The sequence below is a fragment of the Aulostomus chinensis genome, chromosome 19, assembly GCF_037954235.1.
Source record: "Aulostomus chinensis isolate RoL2024-O1b breed Wild chromosome 19, RoL_Achi_v1.0, whole genome shotgun sequence".
In the NCBI taxonomy this organism is placed as follows: Eukaryota; Metazoa; Chordata; class Actinopteri; order Syngnathiformes; family Aulostomidae; genus Aulostomus; species Aulostomus chinensis.
This window is the reverse complement of record NC_141338.1, coordinates 1,897,308-1,904,767: the sequence shown is the minus strand read 5'-3', so window position 1 is coordinate 1,904,767 and position 7,460 is coordinate 1,897,308.

The window sequence follows — 7,460 nt, the reverse complement described above, 5'->3', positions numbered from 1 at the left end:
TCAACACTTCTGGAAGGAGCCCCAGCGACGCTGGCACGCGCTCTAATGAGGATAACATTTTGGAGGGGAGACGCCGACGAGAGAAGACGCAGCGAAATGTTTGTCGTCGTTCATTTGTTGGTTTTTAGTTCTGGACGATGGACGCAGCTAAATGTTCGTGTGTCTGAGGCCCAAACTGGGCAGCCTCCAGGTCGTCCCAGGTTCCAGGTGAGACAACACATGATCCCAGCAGTAAATGTGTCCTGGACGTCTCACCTCCTGATTGAGTCGTCCTGTGGAGGGGTGTCCTTCCTCACGGGTGTCCTGGTCGTCCTTCTGTCCGATCCCAGGGAGAGACGTTTTCACAGCCGCCCTCGACATCACTCGCTCATGCCGTCGCCACCCCCCGCCGTCCCAGATTGCTCGTTATTTCAGTCCCTGCAGCAGTTTTGCAACAACATCTTGACGTTGGCGAAGGATAAACGACAAAAACAGAGCTGAAGTTGCCGCTTGAGCCGTTTCCCCCGGTGCTGTGAGAAGTGGAGGGGACGCAGACGGTTTCCCTCAGCAGCTTGAGAGTGGAGAGAGAAACGGGTGGAGGTGAAAGAGTGGCGAGAGAAAGGGGTGGGTGGAGGTGAAAGAGTGGCGAGAGAAAGGGGTGGGTGGAGGTGAAAGAGTGGCGAGAGAAAGGGGTGGGTGGAGGTGAAAGAGTGGCGAGAGAAGGGTGGAGGTGAAAGAGTGGCGAGAGAAAGGGGTGGGTGGAGGTGAAAGAGTGGCGAGAGAAAGGGGTGGGTGGAGGTGAAAGAGTGGCGAGAGAAAGGGGTGGGTGGAGGTGAAAGAGTGGCGAGAGAAAGGGGTGGGTGGAGGTGAAAGAGTGGCGAGAGAAAGGGGTGGGTGGAGGTGAAAGAGTGGCGAGAAAGGGGTGGAGGTGAAAGAGTGGCGAGAGAAAGGGGTGGGTGGAGGTGGAGGTGAAAGAGTGGCGAGAGAAAGGGGTGGGTGGAGGTGAAAGAGTGGCGAGAGAAAGGGGTGGGTGGAGGTGAAAGAGTGGCGAGAGAAAGGGGTGGGTGGAGGTGAAAGAGTGGCGAGAGAAAGGGGTGGGTGGAGGTGAAAGAGTGGCGAGAGAAAGGGGTGGGTGGAGGTGAAAGAGTGGCGAGAGAAAGGGGTGGGTGGAGGTGAAAGAGTGGCGAGAGAAAGGGGTGGGTGGAGGTGAAAGAGTGGCGAGAGAAAGGGGTGGGTGGAGGTGAAAGAGTGGCGAGAGAAAGGGGTGGGTGGAGGTGAAAGAGTGGCGAGAAAGGGGTGGAGGTGAAAGAGTGGCGAGAGAAAGGGGTGGGTGGAGGTGGAGGTGAAAGAGTGGCGAGAGAAAGGGGTGGGTGGAGGTGAAAGAGTGGCGAGAGAAAGGGGTGGAGGTGAAAGCGTGGCGAGAGAAAGGGGTGGAGGTGAAAGCGTGGCGAGAGAAGGGTGGGTGGAGGTGAAAGCGTGGCGAGAGAAAGGGGTGGGTGGAGGTGAAAGAGTGGCGAGAGAAAGGGTTGGAGGTGAAAGAGTGGCGAGAGAAAGGGGTGGGTGGAGGTGAAAGAGTGGCGAGAGAAAGGGGTGGGTGGAGGTGAAAGAGTGGCGAGAGAAAGGGTTGGAGGTGAAAGAGTGGCGAGAGAAAGGGGTGGGTGGAGGTGAAAGAGTGGCGAGAGAAAGGGGTGGGTGGAGGTGAAAGAGTGGCGAGAGAAAGGGTTGGAGGTGAAAGAGTGGAGAGAGAAAGGGGTGGGTGGAGGTGAAAGAGTGGAGAGAGAAAGGGGTGGGTGGAGGTGAAAGAGTGGCGAGAGAAAGGGTTGGATGGAGGTGAAAGAGTGGCGAGAGAAAGGGTTGGAGGTGAAAGAGTGGAGAGAGAAAGGGGTGGGTGGAGGTGAAAGAGTGGAGAGAGAAAGGGGTGGGTGGAGGTGAAAGAGTGGCGAGAGAAAGGGGTGGAGGTGAAAGAGTGGCGAGAGAAAGGGGTGGGTGGAGGTGAAAGCGTGGCGAGAGAAGGGTGGGTGGAGGTGAAAGCGTGGCGAGAGAAGGGTGGGTGGAGGTGAAAGAGTGGCGAGAGAAAGGGGTGGGTGGAGGTGAAAGAGTGGCGAGAGAAAGGGTTGGAGGTGAAAGAGTGGCGAGAGAAAGGGGTGGGTGGAGGTGAAAGAGTGGCGAGAGAAAGGGGTGGGTGGAGGTGAAAGAGTGGCGAGAGAAAGGGTTGGAGGTGAAAGAGTGGCGAGAGAAAGGGTTGGAGGTGAAAGAGTGGCAAGAGAAAGGGGTGGGTGGAGGTGAAAGAGTGGCGAGAGAAAGGGTTGGAGGTGAAAGAGTGGAGAGAGAAAGGGGTGGGTGGAGGTGAAAGAGTGGAGAGAGAAAGGGGTGGGTGGAGGTGAAAGAGTGGAGAGAGAAAGGGGTGGGTGGAGGTGAAAGAGTGGCGAGAGAAAGGGTTGGAGGTGAAAGAGTGGCGAGAGAAAGGGGTGGGTGGAGGTGAAAGAGTGGCGAGAGAAAGGGTTGGAGGTGAAAGAGTGGAGAGAGAAAGGGGTGGGTGGAGGTGAAAGAGTGGAGAGAGAAAGGGGTGGGTGGAGGTGAAAGAGTGGCGAGAGAAAGGGGTGGGTGGAGGTGAAAGAGTGGCGAGAGAAAGGGGTGGGTGGAGGTGAAAGAGTGGCGAGAGAAAGGGTTGGAGGTGAAAGAGTGGAGAGAGAAAGGGGTGGGTGGAGGTGAAAGAGTGGCGAGAGAAAGGGTTGGAGGTGAAAGAGTGGAGAGAGAAAGGGGTGGGTGGAGGTGAAAGAGTGGCGAGAGAAAGGGGTGGGTGGAGGTGAAAGAGTGGAGAGAGAAAGGGGTGGGTGGAGGTGAAAGAGTGGAGAGAGAAAGGGGTGGGTGGAGGTGAAAGAGTGGCGAGAAAGGGGTGGAGGTGAAAGAGTGGCGAGAGAAAGGGGTGGGTGGAGGTGGAGGTGAAAGAGTGGCGAGAGAAAGGGGTGGGTGGAGGTGAAAGAGTGGCGAGAGAAAGGGGTGGGTGGAGGTGAAAGAGTGGCGAGAGAAAGGGGTGGGTGGAGGTGAAAGAGTGGCGAGAGAAAGGGGTGGGTGGAGGTGAAAGAGTGGCGAGAGAAAGGGGTGGGTGGAGGTGAAAGAGTGGCGAGAGAAAGGGGTGGGTGGAGGTGAAAGAGTGGCGAGAGAAAGGGGTGGGTGGAGGTGAAAGAGTGGCGAGAGAAAGGGGTGGGTGGAGGTGAAAGAGTGGCGAGAGAAAGGGGTGGGTGGAGGTGAAAGAGTGGCGAGAGAAAGGGGTGGGTGGAGGTGAAAGAGTGGCGAGAGAAAGGGGTGGGTGGAGGTGAAAGAGTGGCGAGAGAAAGGGGTGGAGGTGAAAGCGTGGCGAGAGAAAGGGGTGGAGGTGAAAGCGTGGCGAGAGAAGGGTGGGTGGAGGTGAAAGCGTGGCGAGAGAAAGGGGTGGGTGGAGGTGAAAGAGTGGCGAGAGAAAGGGTTGGAGGTGAAAGAGTGGAGAGAGAAAGGGGTGGGTGGAGGTGAAAGAGTGGAGAGAGAAAGGGGTGGGTGGAGGTGAAAGAGTGGAGAGAGAAAGGGGTGGGTGGAGGTGAAAGAGTGGCGAGAGAAAGGGGTGGAGGTGAAAGAGTGGCGAGAGAAAGGGGTGGGTGGAGGTGAAAGCGTGGCGAGAGAAGGGTGGGTGGAGGTGAAAGCGTGGCGAGAGAAGGGTGGGTGGAGGTGAAAGAGTGGCGAGAGAAAGGGGTGGGTGGAGGTGAAAGAGTGGCGAGAGAAAGGGTTGGAGGTGAAAGAGTGGCGAGAGAAAGGGGTGGGTGGAGGTGAAAGAGTGGCGAGAGAAAGGGGTGGGTGGAGGTGAAAGAGTGGCGAGAGAAAGGGTTGGAGGTGAAAGAGTGGCAAGAGAAAGGGGTGGGTGGAGGTGAAAGAGTGGCGAGAGAAAGGGTTGGAGGTGAAAGAGTGGAGAGAGAAAGGGGTGGGTGGAGGTGAAAGAGTGGAGAGAGAAAGGGGTGGGTGGAGGTGAAAGAGTGGAGAGAGAAAGGGGTGGGTGGAGGTGAAAGAGTGGAGAGAGAAAGGGGTGGGTGGAGGTGAAAGAGTGGCTAGAGAAAGGGTTGGAGGTGAAAGAGTGGCGAGAGAAAGGGGTGGGTGGAGGTGAAAGAGTGGCGAGAGAAAGGGTTGGAGGTGAAAGAGTGGAGAGAGAAAGGGGTGGGTGGAGGTGAAAGAGTGGAGAGAGAAAGGGGTGGGTGGAGGTGAAAGAGTGGCGAGAGAAAGGGGTGGGTGGAGGTGAAAGAGTGGCGAGAGAAAGGGTTGGAGGTGAAAGAGTGGAGAGAGAAAGGGGTGGGTGGAGGTGAAAGAGTGGCGAGAGAAAGGGTTGGAGGTGAAAGAGTGGAGAGAGAAAGGGGTGGGTGGAGGTGAAAGAGTGGCGAGAGAAAGGGGTGGGTGGAGGTGAAAGAGTGGAGAGAGAAAGGGGTGGGTGGAGGTGAAAGAGTGGCGAGAGAAAGGGTTGGAGGTGAAAGAGTGGAGAGAGAAAGGGGTGGGTGGAGGTGAAAGAGTGGCGAGAGAAAGGGGTGGGTGGAGGTGAAAGAGTGGAGAGAGAAAGGGGTGGGTGGAGGTGAAAGAGTGGAGAGAGAAAGGGGTGGGTGGAGGTGAAAGAGTGGAGAGAGAAAGGGGTGGGTGGAGGTGAAAGAGTGGCGAGAGAAAGGGGTGGGTGGAGGTGAAAGAGTGGCGAGAGAAAGGGGTGGGTGGAGGTGAAAGAGTGGAGAGAGAAAGGGGTCCCAGAAACGATCAAGGCTCATTTATTGTATTTCTCCAACAAAACTTTGTTGGCACCTCTTAAAGGCACCCCCAGCTTGTTTTACTGGTTGAAAACTCACAACAAACAAATGCAACTCTTCTCTCTCTCTCTCTCTCTCTCTCTCTCTCTCTCTCTCTCTCTCTCTCTCTCTCTCTCTCTCTGTGTCGTTCGACCGTCTCACTCTGATGTCGGGGTGAAGAGACTGAATCCCTGAGGAGGAGCTGAGGGACGCCCCGCCCACTCACGCCACCCCTGCACCGAGCCAGCTCGACTCCACCAGGGGTGTTTTATGTCACCGGGATACAAGTTGATGTGTTATGACATCCCTGTGGGACACACACACACACACACACACACACACACACACACAGGAGCAAATACGCAGCATCTGGGCAACTGCTGAGCGACGTCACACCCAGGGATATTAATACAAATCACAGGTGTGCACTTTCACTTCCTCTATAATCTGATTAGTTTTGTATTTTTGATTATTTTAAGCTTATTTCATTTCTTTAAATGCTCACATGATTGATCTCCCTCATATGAACCACGTCAGAGTGTGCAGGGTTTTGCATGTTCTGTCCACTAGAGGGCGATCCAGTATTGCCAGCAGATGCTGAGTAACCACAGGCAGTCACGTTCTCTCAGGGTTTTTTGGTTTAAAGTGATTCGTCACCTGTCAATCAGACCATCGCTGTTGCAGGTCTTGAATTCGTCAGGTTTTTCCTGTGTGACGTCTTTGTGAATCGAAGTTCAGGAAGTAACAGTAACGAGCTGTTGCTTGTTGCCGGAGGCTGACTGAAGAGTAACGACACCAAACTCGACAGAACGCCTGTTGGCGAACTCTCCAGGTCGCCGTCTGTACGATCCACGTCTTCTTCTGTCAGTTGTGCGCTCAGTAATCCAAAAACACATCAATCGGAGAAAACGCCTGAACTAAAACGCTTCCTCTTCTGACCAGCTTGCCCAGCTGTACATCACCGGTCACCCTAGGAAGCCGCCCTGGTCGTAGCTCCGCCCCCTGTAGCGCTGACTGACCCACATTTCCGCTGTGACGTGTCGTCGGCTTCACGTTTTCACCCGACTGCGATGAGCTTCACCAACCACCTGACTAGTTCCCCTGACTGACCACAGGAGGCGCTGCAACAGTACGGCCTCTTCTGTCTGTACCAAGCCGGAGGCTCCGTGTTGGTAAGCACCTCAACACGCCGCTACGCCAGCTGGACGCACACTTTGCCATAACTACAATTTACCTCATCTTAAACTTTTCATGTTCGACGTTGTGGGGACCCGCTTTTTTTTTTTGTCCCCCATGAGGGAGGCGAGTCCCCACAACGTGACTTTAGGAACGTAGACGTGTCCTCACGGCAGGTTTGACCTTGCGTCTGTGTGAGGACGCGTGTGAACCTAACCGTCGAACCTCCAAAGACTCGACCTTCAAACGACCCTGTCAGGAAGTGAGGACCTTTTTAAATGTCCTCACTGTGACAAAAAAATGTTTAAAACTCAAACAGATCCTCAAAAGGATAGCGCGCGCACACACACACACACACACACACGTCATTGACCTTAAGCTGTCAGCATGCGTGGTCATGAATTTGGCATTTATGTGTCATCTGTCATTAGCTCTGCCTCCCCGTCTCTCCTCCTCGCTCTGCCCTCCCACACTCGCTCCTCTGGCTTTTAGTTGGGGGATTTTTGATTTCTCAAAATAAGCAATCCCATATTTAGCTCTCCTCGCCGGAGACGCCGTCCTCCCAGGGGAACCTGATTCATTCATCTGTTTCAGCAGTGATCAAAGTTGAATATTTCAAATTCTGTATTCCAGCTAAATTTTGTGCGTGACCCCCCCGGTCATCTTCATGACTTCTAGGTTTCATCCACTGGTTTGGTTTCCCCGCGCCGCGGTTCTGCTGAAGCAGCCAGGATTCTCCTCACGTCTCCCCCCTCAACAGGAGTCTGTTTTGGCACTTTTTCCAAGGTTGAGTTCACATTCAATTTCATGCAAATCTCATGTTTGGACACTTAAATGTGCTGCAACTGCACCGCGGGCGCAGTCAGGGCGACGGGAGAAACATCAGGCGCTACCAAGAAGGAGCCACGAGAGGGCAGCACCGGGCGCGGCTCCTCGGCTCAGCCCGGGTAATTGGTTCATGTCAGCTGAGCCTTTAGAAGGCAGAAAGTGGCCCTCAGGGACGCAGATCAATAAATCAAAGGAGCTCCACGACGCCGTTTCAATACCTCGACACAGAACACGCTTATCACATGTCAGCGCAACACCCCACATGTGCGACCGTAACAGCACTCTGCTGCTCCAGTGACGGTTATTGAAAATGGCTTAAGGTTAACTCTTGGCTCCGTTTGCTGAATAATACAATTACGTAATGATTGTAGTCTCTAATTGTGCAGGGCGGCAGGCCTATTGGATTTGGATTGTATTGCACACAATACATGCAGCTGTTTTGCTTGAGGGCAAATGAAGAACCAAAAATAGATCTATTAGGACGCCGTTCCATATGGCGCGGGAACGCCAGCCATTTGCAGCTCGTCAGTTGCATCTGTCAGACAAAACGGCAGCATTTTTATCGCTGGAATGACGGCGGGAGGTCAGATGATGATGAAATATGCGGAGTGTACAACCTTCCATTATTCTTTGCAGCTGATCGTAAATATGGCCTTATTTTAGAAAACTGCAGTGTAGCGGGAAAAT